The sequence below is a fragment of the Carassius gibelio genome, chromosome A7, assembly GCF_023724105.1.
Source record: "Carassius gibelio isolate Cgi1373 ecotype wild population from Czech Republic chromosome A7, carGib1.2-hapl.c, whole genome shotgun sequence".
NCBI classification, from domain to species: domain Eukaryota; kingdom Metazoa; phylum Chordata; class Actinopteri; order Cypriniformes; family Cyprinidae; genus Carassius; species Carassius gibelio.
In genome coordinates, this window is record NC_068377.1 from 2,797,183 (window position 1) to 2,812,484 (window position 15,302).

The 15,302-nt window shown below is 39.8% G+C and overlaps 1 long non-coding RNA gene across 1 annotated transcript; it reads left to right on the top strand.

Moving 5' to 3' along the window:
- The first annotated feature begins 6,550 nt into the window (after positions 1-6,550).
- Positions 6,551-7,416, top strand: LOC128016419 (uncharacterized). Its single transcript, XR_008184169.1, has 2 exons — positions 6,551-6,787; positions 7,087-7,416. It is a non-coding gene; the product is annotated as an uncharacterized LOC128016419 (long non-coding RNA).
- Positions 7,417-15,302: the final 7,886 nt, after the last annotated feature.

Below are 15,302 nucleotides of genomic sequence, written 5' to 3' on the forward strand. Positions count from 1 at the left end.
TTTAATCTCATAATTATGACTCATAATTTCGATTATTTTATGTAATTCTGACTTGGAATGTCAATTCCGACTTTTCATCTAGTGATTATAACTTTCAAAGGAATAAATTTAACTTACCAAAGCATGAGAATTTACTCTTATCTGGTGAAAATGGGCCTCCATACCATCCTCCTTTGTTAATTCTGTGAAAAACTCCACCTAAACTGTTCATTGGATCTTCAAAACATATATATATATATATATATATATATATATATATATATATATATATATATATATATATATATATATATATATATATTAATAACTGGTATTGACAACTGGTCATTGATGAACCACGCTGGTAAAAAGTTATTAATATTTTTTTGCTACACCACACTGTTGTCATATAATGCTTCAATGAAGAGAGTGGACATGACTTGAGGCTGTATCTGGTCAATGCTTTGATGAAACTTGATACATGTCAAAGTCATGCTGCCCTGGTGGAGATCAGTTTTAGACCATGCTGCCCAAAAGCTTTTTGATGTATAAAACAGTTCTTGTGTAACACATCAATCTATTCAGTGGCAACACTGATCTGTTCCATTGTGACAGTGATCTTATAAAACTATGACATTTGACGTATATCTGATATGGCTGGTTAAACTTCTGTTTAGTACCTTAGAAAACTTGCATGGCTCAATTTCTTTTCTCTTTTGATTCACAAAATTATCGTGGCCAGGAAAAGTGTATTGAAGAGTAATCATGGCCTTTAGGCATCCGGTCCATTATAGCAAACTTGCTGGAGACTTTAGCTCCAATGTATGTGCTACTGGGAAGTCTTTGTTTACCTGTATATATATATATATATAATTCCTTACATGAGGGGGAGACATCGAGGAGACATCTTGACATGTTGGATGTGCTCAGCTTCTGACTTGTAATAGATTAAGGTGTCATCAATATAAGCTATCACATACCTGTTCAACAGGTCACAAAGTATCTCATTAATGAATGACTGGAACACAGCTGGAGCACTGGCTAGCCCATACGGCATAATGGGGTACTCATAATACCCCCTAGTGGTGAGAAAGGCAGTCCTTCACTCATCCTCTTCACATATCCAGATAAGGTTGTATGCATTTCTTAAATCCAATTTAGTAAAAATCTTTGCCTGTCTGAGCTGCTCAAGGGCTGCTGGAACCAGAGGGATTGGGAAGTGGAACTTGACGGTTACGTTATTCAAACCTCTGTAGTCGATAAAAGGACGAAGTCCACCGTCATTTTCTCTACAAAGAAGAAACCTGCAGTGGCTAGAGATGTTGAAGGGTGAACAAATCCATTGTTTAAGGCTTCTTCAATGTAACTCTCCATAGCTTGGGTTTCATTATGGGTTAGCGGGTACACTTTACTTTTGGGTGGCATGGCATTAGAAAGAAGATCAATAGCACAATCCCAGGGACTGTGAGGTGGTGATTGAGTGGCCTTCACTTTGTTAAATACCTCAGCATAGTCATTGTAACTGAAAGAACTAATCAATATTGTGTGGAATTGGAGAACGTCTTGTGTGGGCATGTCAACTTATTTCCACAATAGAGATACAAGTTGTGCTGTCATTGTCGAACTCTCTCCTCCTCAGAGATCCTTGAGAAATTCAGTTTCATAGGTTTCTGACTGGTGACCAGGGGAACTGAGTGTGACTGGGTAAAAATTGATGTGCTTGACAACGACCCACGAGCAGGTTTTCTCTTAGGAGCATTCCTCATTAAGTTATCAATCCTTATGGCTAAATTCACAAACTCAGAGAAAGTTGAATTCTCATCCTCGCAGGTCAGTTGTTGCTTGAAATTCCTGAGTTAGGCTTAGCTGGAAGACTGCTTTCAGCTAGATATCATTCCATCCACTCTGTGCTGCCAGTGTTCTGAACTCCACAGCATCGTCAGCTGCCAAACAATTTCCTTGTGACCTAAGATGTAGTTGCGTTTAAATGTGCCTGCCCCAGCGGGATATTGTCACAGTGTCTGGTCTGTGTATCCCTGGGTGTCCACTCGTGGTCTCATTTCCCCTTATTGTCACCCTACTACAGGTACTACATTTCCCACAATCCTTTATCTGATTCTTCACTGGCAATTGCACACTTGTTAATTGCACTCAACTGTTCCCACTGTCATCGTTTTCTCCTGTCCATATATACCCTGTTCATTTCTATCAGTTTCATGGAGTACTTGGTTTATGTCACCCTACTTTTTCGTGTTCCCTAGTGTTTTTCGTGTTTCTTGTTTTGGACTGCCTTTCTGTTTTTAACCGTTTGCCTGTTTGGATATTGATTTTTGGATTCCCCCTATTAAAACACTGCAACTTGATCTCTCTGTTTGTGTGTGCGTTCGTCACAGATATTCAAACACATCACATAGGTGTTGTTTAAAGTATTCATAAGAAATAAGGTATGAATTAGTGAATCGGGCTCGCAAACAGCAGCAGCCCATGTAATCGCTCTTCCCGTAAGGAGCAGGGCTGTAGCCGGGGTTAGCGGTGCCCCGGTGCAGGTTGTACCAGTGGGCCCTGTTTGAAATTGTTTAATTTGTATGTTCATTCTATTGATTAATTTGTGCTATTTACACAATGTTTAAGTTTTTTCAAGTTTGTAGGTGTCCAGGTACAGAAACTGAATAATTAAATGTAAAATAGCACTATACCATTTTCACTGTAAAAATTAAATATACAATCAAACCAAAATTTATTCAGACACCTTAAACATTTATCACATTATCACAGTTTATTTCTTTTATATAGTTAGGAAAATGGTAATAAAATATGAAAAGATCTCCGAGTTAAACTGTCAGAACAAATTCGTCTTGATAATGTCAGATAACTTTAAAAGAAAGGTATGTAATGAATTATAATCAACCATAACTATTAGTATGAAAATATTTACACAACTATCAATACTTTGTTGACCAATCAGTCTGTGGTGTGAAAAGGTTGAATTAGCAATTCATGAAAAAACACATAAGCAAAACATGGTGAGGTCAAAGTGTCTGAATAATTTTTGCTATAAATTGGCAAGTGGCAAGGCTTAAAAACATGTGAAAATGATAAGCTTTCATGATGACACGCAGCATTAGCCTGTCAACTGTCCTGATCACCTTTTTAGGCTGGCCTCAGCCAGACAGTTGAGACAGGCAATGATAAAAGAATGCAATGAGACTGGCAATATTTCGCAGAGAGTAGGTGTTTCTCAATGTCAAGGAAGGATCCTCGGGAGACAGTATTTCAGGATGCTACGTCATCGACATCCATCGAAGGACTGTTCCAATGTCGAGGATCCTCGGAATTTCAACCAAGGACTGAGTCCTTCGTTCGAAGAATATCCCATACACAGGAAAGGATGCATATGTGTATCCTTCACGCTCTTCGCGCTCTCAAATCACCCACAATCCTATGTGTGCAGCTTTGCTATCTAAGTTAGTTAAAAAATTCAAAAATGTCGAATTTTAACGTAGTCGGAGCGTTAACAGTTTTTATTTACGTTGCCAAACATTTGTTTTAACTGTAGTAAGTATAAGTAAAGTTTGATGTTTAAATGCCAGTACAAATTACTACCGTATTGATATTGTAAATTATACAAATACAAATGGTTAACTGAACCGAACCTGACATTTAACAATTGGTTGCGTCAACGGCATTTCTTTTATAAATAACTAGTTCAGTTGTCCAAAGTAATTTAATGATACCATTCACAGCGTTATTCAAACGGACCTTTTCACTGAATTAATGATGCAATTACATGCACTTGCTAGCATCATGGCTGCCAAATAGGAAGTCACCAACTAGGCAGCATGGCCTGGCATTACACCCCTAAATCGATCCAAGGCACCAAATCTGTCTCTAACCTACCGTATTAAACCTGCAGCAGAAGTGTTGTGCTCTGGCCTCTGGCCTCATCAACACAAACATTTAATCATTTTATTAGAACATTTGTTAAAATCATTTCCAATAAGTGCTTGATCATATGGAATTGAAAGTTTAATGTGGAGATGCTGTGTATGCTGTGAAACTACTTTGTTTGGCCTTCCAAAAGAGGACACAACTAGAAATCAGTGGTTATGTTATATTTACAACACTTTTTCAGAACAGTTGAACCCAAATATTCAGATGTGTGCAGCACATTTTACTACGCTTCTGAGTCACAGCCTGAGAGTACGTTTTCAAATTAAAATAATTTGCCAGTGATAACTCAAACGTGAGTTTTGAGCAGTATAGAGTTGCTCTTGTCGTTTGTCATTTCTCTGATCAGAACATGGTTTTATGTTTATGTAAGGGATGTTACATTTCCGTCACACAATTGAGGTATTCAGCCAATCACAATGTACTGGATAGCGGACCGTTCAGAGCACACCTCGCGTCTGAGAACGATGAGCTTTGTGAAAATCGACACATTTCAGAAAGGTGTGGCATGGAAGAGAAACATCTGGGTTAATTATGGTAACCCTCGTTCCCTGAAGGAGGGAACAAAGATGTTATGTCGGTGACCATCTAATTGGGATATCACTTCGTTAGATCAATCTACTTCGAGTGTAAAGTAAACAAGCTAATTCATACTGGCATGCAATTATTGCATCCATCTGTAGCTGATCACAGCTTAAGTACAAGAAGGCAGCAGATTCAATATATACCAGGTTTGGGTGACCCGGCCGCTCAGTGGTTGTACAGCAGCCGTGGTGACGGGACGTGACCAACGAATTGGGATTCCCGGCCAAAGCACCATAGATGCTGCCCCTTCCAGTGCCCTGTGCTAAGGTAGAGTTTAACTGGATAGTTGCTCAAATTGTAATTGGATTCTTAACCATTTTTTAATCTTAAAATAGCCTTTTATTGTGATGTTTCTCATATCATATGGCTTTGGCTCAGGACAAAGACAATAGCCAAAACCTTATTCTTCATCTGCAGTCAGAGGATGAATAGCACTAGCTCTGGTCTTATTTGCCTCTTTTACAAGCTGCAGCCTTCTGTTTCGTGACACTAGCAAAGCCCCTCTACTTTCTCAGTGTTTCATATCCATGGCCAGCTGTTGTTTATGTTTCTCTTCCCTTCCTCGAAAAGCCCTATAAATTCAGTCTTTTAAAATTATGGTTTCTGCATTATTATTTTAAATCATGTTTCTTTAATACAAAGAACTTAAAGACTGGAGAACCACAGTCCTGCATAGACTAAACCCTAATCAAATACACCTGAACCAACTGATCAAGGATCACTTGAAAAATCACAGGCAGGTGTTGAAGCAGGCTGGAAATAAACTTTGCAACTTTCCAGTTTAGTAAATAACTTATATGCCAAGAAAATATATATTTATTTATTTATTTATTTCACAGGCTCAAAATAAGCAACAGGTTCACAACGATTAATCACTTAGAGAAGAGTACTCAGTTGTCTTGATTACACATTAATTATTCTGCTTATATACTTGTGTCTGCATGCTATAGACACATAAACATATACACATTTAAAGAAAATACACATAGTAGATCTAGAAACAGTAGTTTTATTAGAAATTAGTGTAATTATACACTAATTAGAGCTCCACATAAAATATGTCTATGCCCTCTTTGAAATTTCCACATTCTCCTTTGAAATTCCAAAAGGATTGCAACCCCTTTGAAATTCCAAAAGTTCAATTTTTGAAAATCTTCATGCCTCTACAAATTTTTTAATTCCCCTTTGAAATTTCAAATTCCCCCTTTAAAATTCCAAATGTTTCCTTCAAAATTTTAAATTCCCCTTTTAATATCCCGAATGCCCTTTCAAAATTTCTAATTATCCCTCTGAAGTTCCAAATACCTCCTTTGAATTTCCAAAAAACCCTCTTTAAAATTTCAAATACCCTCTTTGGCAATTAATTCTAGTGGTGCAAGTTCATGCATCTTGTTCATATAGGCACAAACACGAAACAATCACACCACCTAATAGCTGTCAAGTCATTCAAATCTCTTTGATCTGCTTAATCAATAAATTAATTAACAATACTGTTAAACTAACATGGTTTAAAAGATGGATGTGTTGATTTGTGCTAAAAAGCCTTAATATTCCTGGAAGTTGCTGTGGGGTTCATGCAGGCAGAGGACATAGCAGGGATCGCACAAAGCATGTCTGATATCTTGCAATTACTCAGTCTTGACCGAGATGTGCTGTGGATTCAGGTTTGATAGTGCCTCTGAGGGAGGGTTTCAAACAATCCTGACAGAAACCTGTTGGAAGCTTTGCATTGACTCTAGATGCTGCAAAGCACAAGACTGGGCATGACCTACTGTTATGTAGGGTTTTTTGATCAGCTTTATAATTGGTCTAACATGCATTACAGCTTTCTGGAAATTGAAAACTACCACATGAAAATGGTTTCACAATGGAGCTTTCAGTATGACTCACCGAATAAACTTTTGACACTGTTTGAGGCTAAATAATAAATGTTAGCTGAGTTTGCTCTAGTCAGACTAAATTTGAGGCTGAACAGCTCTTTTAACTAATGCAAACATAGACACCTGTGTTTCTTCTCATCACTTTCAATAAGTGTGCAAAAGGCGATAGAGAGAGTGTCAGAGCGCTGTTGCGCTAGTCCGAATGGGGACTTTTATTATGAAGCGCGCTCATCGCGCATAGCCGGAAGAGACACTGTTCATGACTCTGAGATCGGCAGACCGCCTCAGCTGCTGCTAGCGATCAGGTTTCTGCATAAATAAGTGCTGGAGATGTGCATCATCATCCACATATGTCTTAGTTTGAATGTATCTTGTGATGTGTGCGTCCTATACGAGTGAGTACATATAACCGTTGCTTGATTGCTTGTCAATGATGACGCAGTTATTAGCTGTCTGATAGTGTGTGATAATGCTATTATCTACAGCTATTCTTGCACTTATGTTTATTTACAAAGTTCAGCATTATAATGTTATTATGTTATGAGTCATGTGGATAAATAATGACCATGAATGCACTGTCTTACAAAGTGTTTATTAATCATTGTTACTGTAAAGGGGAGCAGCCTATAGTTGTGTATGTAAAATACTTGTAAGAGTGGTTCCATTTATATACATATTGCTTTATTTCTTTCAGAGAAACCACACCTTCATCGCAGTCATACATTTCATGCTTCATCTGATAAGCACCAAGCTTTCACAAGGAGACCAGATTATTTAAAGACTGTGCTTAAGTTTCGCCTCTAACTGGCTCACGCCTCCAGTCATTCTCAGCAACTTGTGTCTGCTCATCTGCAGTAGCCTCAGAGCTCATCGCTGTCAAACCTTATCCACTGGGTGGTCACTGCGGTCCTCAAGCTTTTGGTCCACATCTTGTCAGTGGACACGGTCTGATGTGCATGTAAAGGCTGACTCCCCCTCTGAGTTGATCATACTATATCTGTGAAAATAAACCTGTTCAAACTGATACTTCCCTCTGTGGTGTTCTGACCGACACACCTGGTTCGCTGCGATTCAAACTAGCCCTAACAGTATCTGGTAGATCTTCGCTACAATAAGTTTTGTGAGACAAGTGTCTTTTCCACAAAGGGTCTATAATCCGTCAACCTCTTTGTCACAGGCAGTATTCATTTGATCAAGACCTCAAGGTGATTTTGGGGGCATACAGAGATGATTCAAACAATGACTTTGATCAAACTGACAAAGGCTTCTTGCTTCTGTAAAAGAAAGTTACCAACCAGATTGGATGAAACCTGTATGGAAAATGTATCTAGTGAAGGACAAGTGGGACCTGAGACTGTGAAATGGCGTATTGGACTTATATAGCTCAACTTCCAATACATTTTTTGTTGTTGTTTTCACTCCCTCTCTAAGTCAAAAGAAGCATCTCTTGTCCTGCTGAATTTCTTGATACATTATTGGTGTAATGCAGTCAAACTTTAATAATTCTGTTTATGGGTTCATTCAAATCCCTAAGTACAAGCATTGTTAATGTCTTCGCAAGCAACACTAATTCATGGAGAAAGCAACTCCTGTGGTACAGTCTGTTCCATAATTATTTCTTTACGATTTCAGCTCTTGATTACCTCTGTGCTTTCATATATATGTTTGGAAGAGCTAGGCCACCTGGGTTGCTGAATTTGTTAACTGACTTTCTGAAACATTTTGTTCTTCAGATAATATTCTCTAATGCAACCTGATAAAAAATACATACTCTTGTATTTATATGGTCAACTTTATAAAGTCAACTTTGCAAGACATCATTTCATCACCTCAGAACACTGCCAGACTCCATCCCTCACTAACTTTATGTGATGCTGAGAAAATTGTCCATGCCTTTGTCTCCTCACGATTGGATATTGTAATGCTCTTCTCATCGGGATCCCTGCCAAGAGCATTCAGAAACTTCAGCACATTCTGAACACTGCAGCTCGGATCCTGATGAGAGTTCACAAATATGAACACATCACACCAAACCTTCAATCCCTACATTGGCTTCCTATTCCAGCCCCGGATTGATTCCTCACACATCACTGTAACCATGGAAATGCCCCCACTATCCTTCAAGAACTACTTACACCAAAGATCTCAGCACGTTCCCTCTGCTCCACAAACACTTATCGGCTCCTTCCCTCAAAGACTAAGACTCGCACCATTGGTGACAGAGCTTTCTGTGCCGCCGCTCCTATCCTGTGGAATAAAAGGGGCTGCCTTAGAGAAACGGTCGATGACATTGAGGATAACGGTGTTACCGGCCGACAGGGGGAGACCCGAAATGAAATCTAGAGCGATATGGGACCAAGGGCATGAGGGAATGGAAAGGGGTCTGAGGAGGCCGGCCGGAGGGGAGTTCCCAGACTTTGTCTGTGCGCACACTGCGCAGAAGGCTACAAAACGACGAGTATCCCGTTCGCGGGAGGGCCACCAGAACCGTTGGCCTATGGATGCCAGGGTGCCCCTAACGCCGGGATGGGCAGCTAATTTAGATGAGTGGGCCCACTGGAGTACTGCCGGATGGATGGATGCGGGGACGAAAAGAAGATCAGTGGGACATAGACGGGGAGTGACAAAATGAGAGAGAGCTCGTTTGACTAGCCTCTCAATTCCCTAGATGGCCGCACCAATCACGCGCCCCTTAGGGATAATGGGAACGTGTGACTCGGAGCCCTCTGAGGAATCAAAGAGGTGGGACAAACCATCAGGCTTGACATTCTTTGAGCCGGTTTGGTAGGAAATTGAAAAGTCGAAACGGGTAAAAAAACAACGCCCAATGATCCTGACGGGCACTCATCCTCCTGGTGGAACGAATATATTAGAGATTCCTGTGATCCGTCCACACTATGAAAGGAACACAGGAACCTTCCAGCCACTGACGCCATTCTCCCAGCACCAGGCGAATGGCGAGTAGTTCACGATTGCCCACGTGGTAATTATGCTCAGAGGGGGATAACCGATGTGAGAAATAAGCGCAGGGGTGGATCTGACCATTGGAGGCAGATCGCTGGGAGAGTATGGCTCCAACGCCTACATCGGACGCGTCAACCTTGACAATGAACTGTCTGGAGGGGTCGGGGGTCATAAGGATGGGAGCGGACGTGAAAAGGGTCTTAAGGCGGTTGAAAGCACTCTGGGCGGACTCGGTCCACTCAAAACTGGACTTGACAGAAGTAAGGGCGGTTAGCGGCGCGGCGACCTGACTGAAGTTACAAATAAAGCATCAGTAAAAATTAGCGAACCCCAAGAAACACTGCAAGGTGACACGAGAGTCAGGGACTGGCCAATTAATGACCACCTTAATGTTAGCAGGGTCCATGCTAATGCCCTCCCCTGAAATGACACACCCCAAAAAAGTGACCGAGCGTGCGTGCCAGGAGCGTAGTGCCCTGGAGAAGGTCGATGCTACAGTCATAGGGACGGTGAGGAGGGAGAGAAGCGGCCCGAGATCGGCTGAACACCATCCGCAGATCGTGATACTCCTCCGGCACCCCAGACAAATCACCTGGGTCACCTGAAAAACAGAGACGGAGGATACAGGAGTGATAGCAGAGGTTAAACAGTCAACATGACAAGACACGTTCCAAGAAAGAATGGTACCCTTAATCCAAAATGTGCTGTATTAGCCAGGGCTGGTTACCAGAGATAGTGAGAGTTAAGGGTGGAGTCTCACAGCTAACCCTCTGGAGAGAGCTTCCGTCTAGAACAAAAAGGGGAGAGGGTGCATCTAACTCCTTCAGGGGAATACCTTGTGCGCGAGCCCAAGACTCATCTATAAAATTGCGCTTGGCCCCAGAGTCAATCAGGGCCCTGCAGGAGGTAGAAGAACCAGGCCAGTGAAGATGTATAGTGAAGGTGGTGCAGGAGTTAGGAGGAGAGACCAGAGTGGTTGCGCTCGCCTGTAGCCCTCCCCTAACTGACGAGCTCTGGCTTTTAACAGACATGCGGAGACAAAATGCGCAAGTGAAGCGCAATACATGCAGAGACGATTGACAACTCTTCGCTCTCGCTCCGTCGTGGATATGCGGATGCCGCCCAGCTGCATGGCCTCGGGTTCATCGCTTCTTGATGCATAATGCAAGGTCAATCAGTAAATCCAGACGAGTAGGGACCTCCCTGGACAAAATCCCTTACCTCGCCGTTGAATAGGTTGACAGCTGGAGGAAAAAAACACAACCTTGCATTGGTTTAAAAAGGAACGGCACTGGGTGGGATCACCGGAATAACACGGCGGGTTATTAATTCGAGGCTCCATGGGGTGAACAGATCCGGACAAGGCTGGCGGATTGAGACAACACTGGTGGAGTTGCTTGGCGAGATCCGTCACCTGTGCCGCCAGGTTTTCCACGACCTGTCTCGCAGCCGATAAATCCTCCTTGTGCTTGCCCAGCATAACCCACTGGATCTCGACGGCCGTCTGGATCGAATTCTCTCTTGCTGGGTCCATAGCTGGTCAGATTATTCTGTTGTTTGGAAAGAGGACCAGAGAGAGCAATTCGCGGAGCAGATACAGTCTTTAATAAAAAACACAGAAGCTTGATAGTTCTGAGATAGTAATCTGAGATCGGGGTTTTGTAACTAATTATTGCTGCATATTTGATTGTTCATTTTGCAAACTAAATTGAAGTAAATCCTCATTTTATGTTTCTCTAGGACACTTGCAATTGTTGTTGTGCTGACCATATTCACTCACCCAAAGGTGATATTGTCTACCAGCACCCTGATTCCCACACATTTATTGCATTGTTGGCAATTTTCTGTACATCTGAAAAGATTGAGCCTCTCTCTCCTGTGGGAGGCAAAGTTTGGATCCTACAACACAAAATAATCGATGTAATATATCTCAAAATATCAGTACAAAAATGTAAACGTACTGTATAACTGAAGGATGCATGTCTCACCTGTGGTTTTGCTGGAAAATTTGTACTATTGATGCAGCTGTTGAACTTTTCCACTTTAATCAGTCTTCCTTGCTGCTTATTTCCAAACAAAATTGATTTCAGTTTGTCTCCATTTATTAAACAATACGTATGAGTAGTTTAAAAAAATCATTATGTGTACATGTTAGCACCTTTGTTAATGATACAGCCCCGGTTGAAAATTTTGTACCTTTTTCGGCATGGTGCCATTTTAAATGATAAACCTTTGTAGATTATTTACACCTAAAGGGTGATTTTTTTATCCCTTAAAGCTGCATTTGTTGTACCTAAAGTGTTCATACATGTACCTAAATTGTGCATATTCATACTTTTGGAAAGGTTTTTTTTCTGTTTTCTCTAATATCACGTTACAAAGAAGAATGACATTCACCGTAAAGTGCACTAATACAGTAGATGGATTGATGGAGGGATAGATTTTGTGATTAAGCTTTATGTACTGTAATTTAGCATTATTCACTCTTTCCTATGACCGCTATGGGTAAACAGCAGAATTTCTGTTTCAGAATGACTGATTTCAAGTTTTGGGACAAGCTGCAGGAGAGATTCAGCCGAACAAATGGTGACAGTGACCCACGCTGAGAGCCAATGTGATAGTGTGAGGGTCTGTGGCATCATGTGGGGTTTGAGGAGAAGGATTTATCGCTAATACACAGAAAAATTCACAGTGCCAGTCACATTTACCGACAAAAGCAAACAGAGTGGAACTATTTCAAGTATCTTTTTAGTCAGTTTATATTCAAATTAATTAATACATAAGTAAAAACTGTACTCGTGTATAATGTTGAAAAATAAAAGGTCACTTAAGTCACTTAAAGAGAGACACTTTAATGACTCTTCATGTTTCTTCACACACTTAAGTACACTTTTAAAAAGGGCACACATAATGTAAAGTTAAATGTTTAACTTTAAATTATTCATTTAAATTGTCAGTTAATCATTGCATGTTTAATTACAAATAGATTAAAATACGGGACATACAAAAGTGACATTAACATATTTTAGTTCACCATAAATGCTTGTCAGTACATTCAGAAGTACTTTAACCAGATTTCAAAGACAATAGAATTATGAAATCAGACGTAAAGATGTATTTTACTCTTAAGTTCAACTACTTGCTTCTAATATAATGTTAAACTGTCATATATTTATTTAATTGCATTTAGCATGCAGTTATGTGTCTGTAAATATGGAATTTGTGCTTAATTTTCTATTTATCTGTTTAAAAGTATGCTAAAGTGTTCTTTTCACTTGGAAGGCATGGAGAGACTTTCACCTTCTTCTGCTTCCTCAGAGTCCACTGATCATCCTGCTCCCAGACTGAAATAATGTGTGAGAATGTGAACATTTCTGATGGAAATAGTTGGCCATCTTGCAGTAACAACAGACTTTTCCATTGTTTTCTCCAACTCTTTCGATCTCAACCCGCTTGAGAAAACTTTCCAGTTTAATCTGAAACATCCTGACTATATTACAACCAGCACAGCTTGAGTGTTGGAGTCACTTAAAATCTTAATTGCATTGCTTGCAAGGCCGAGAATTTACAGTTAGCATCAGGGATTAATATAAGTCCTCAGCAGGAGTTTAATGTGGGATGTTTGCTGCCACATATCGAATTTTGGCCAGAACCGATTAACTCTCAAACCAAGCCAATGTAGAGGCCCCTTAAATGATCTACCATCATTTTCATCCTCAAATGACCTGCTATGGGAGGCAAATGATCCAGTTTTATTACAGTCTCTGCTTTAGTGTTTGGTACCACCAACAGTTGCTGGATACAGAGCCGACCTGTTGCTTCCTTGTCAAAGCATTTCCAGTGTATACGTTCCTCCAGGAGCTGGACCTTGAAAAAATAACATCACACTCACCGAAAACTCTATCTATGTTTCTGAAAAACTGCAAAAAAAAGTTGACACTACATACAACACAATTGCAATTTCCAGCTGAAATGAACACAAGTGGCATTCATTTTCACACAAATGATAATACAGGAGCAGGTTATTGATTAATAAAGATTTATTTTCATGTGGTTCCTTCCACAATCTCATGCTATATGACTTTAAAACACTTACCATAGTGCATGATTTATAAACTAACACATCTTTACATTTGCATCACATAACCAGCTTCACATGTTTGGCTTTTCTGGTGTAGTAAACTTGCTTGGTAGCGCACACGGTACAGCATTAAACTTGACATACAGAGCGCTCTGGTATAAGTGCTGTGAAACACAAATCATGATAAAAGAGCTCAGAGACTGTAGAAGCAAGATTAAATGTGATGATTGATTTAGCAGTGTGTATTTATTTCACGTTTGCTTTTGTTAACATTGTCAGTTAGGTTTATGAAGCTTTTAGCGTCACTCACAGGACATTTCTGAACTGCCGCGATACGAACAATAAACCAGTACAATAAAATGTATAACTGTTTTAGAGAACATTGAACAGACTATTTAGTGAAAGATATTTTGCTTTAAAACTGCTGTGAAATGTGTTATCAGCAATGCTTTGTAATTGCACAATTTTTTTAAGAAGCCGTGCTGTTTAATAAACCTGCATCTGCAATGGAGGAAACTTATATAACTTATAGTGCCTCTTGTGGATGTGTCATCTTTAGAGTTCAGCAAAATGGACCTAGAGCAATGTATTTCAGGTTCTGCAGTATATATTGACAGAGTCACGTATTTCCAGTGAGCCTCTGTTTCAGGGACGCACAGCTTGTTTCATTTGCAGTCTGTGTGTGTGGTTTTCAGAGGCACAGCAGAGGTGAGTTTAACTGAAGAGGTGTTTTTATAGGTCCTAAAGGGACTGTGATGCATTCAACTTTCAGTTCCATCAGCGGCATTGTCACTTAATTTGATTTGATCAAATGTCACAATTGGTAAAGAGAAGAGATACGAATCGTGTAAAACTATGAGTTCAAGGGACTCTCTTCTCCAGGTGTTTCAGCATCACAGTTCTCAGGATGTTTGAGGGAAAACTTGTACCCAGTAGTAATATAAATCTGGCAAAGCCTCCATTTTGGGATGCCCTCATTTGTAAAAACAGTCAATTGACATCAATTGACATCTTGTGAAGTGAAAAGCTGTTTGTTTGTAAGAAACAAATAGGTCTACATCATTGAGACATTTTAACTTTAAACTGTTGCTTCTGGACAAAATATGAGTCCATAATTCACAAAAACACTTCCTCCAGTGAAAAAGTACATCTCCTGTTGTCTTGATTGATTTTCAAGGTAATTTCTGGGATTGGCAGTGCACCTAATTAGTTGTGATATTCCCTCTACATCCTAATTAATCATCCTGACACTGAAATTGAAAACAGGAGCGTTATGTCCAATAAAAAGTCTTTGACGAATGGTCCTGCTGGTTGTCTTGGATTTTAGGTGCAGGTCACATCTGCTAACGTGCTCACACTGCAGGAATATAAGCAGGGTCACACAGTCTGACACCATCAAAACATCCTATGAAACTCTGGGACTCCAAATCTAATTTAAACTTGTGGCCAGTGGCATAAACAGCTTGGACTGTGCAATTTATTTCTTTAAGACTGGAGAAAAGTCAGTTACTCAAAAATGTAGATTGGCATAAATTTGAAAAAGTAAAAGCGATAGTCCTAGTACTTTGCTAACTGCTAGCTTATAAACTACTCATTTATACTTTGGTAAACTTTACACTACTTCACCTTGCTCAATTTTAATACATTTCTATCTTCTTTATACTTTATATTGTTTGGAAAATGCAAACACACACACACACACACACACACACACACAGATATATATATATATATATATATATATATATAAGGAACTAAAAGCATTTTGAAAGATGTGTAGAAGTCCAATTTCAGAGAAAAATAGACTATATGTATTCATATAGATTAAAACATATAAAAACAAATAAAACATTATATTTAAAATT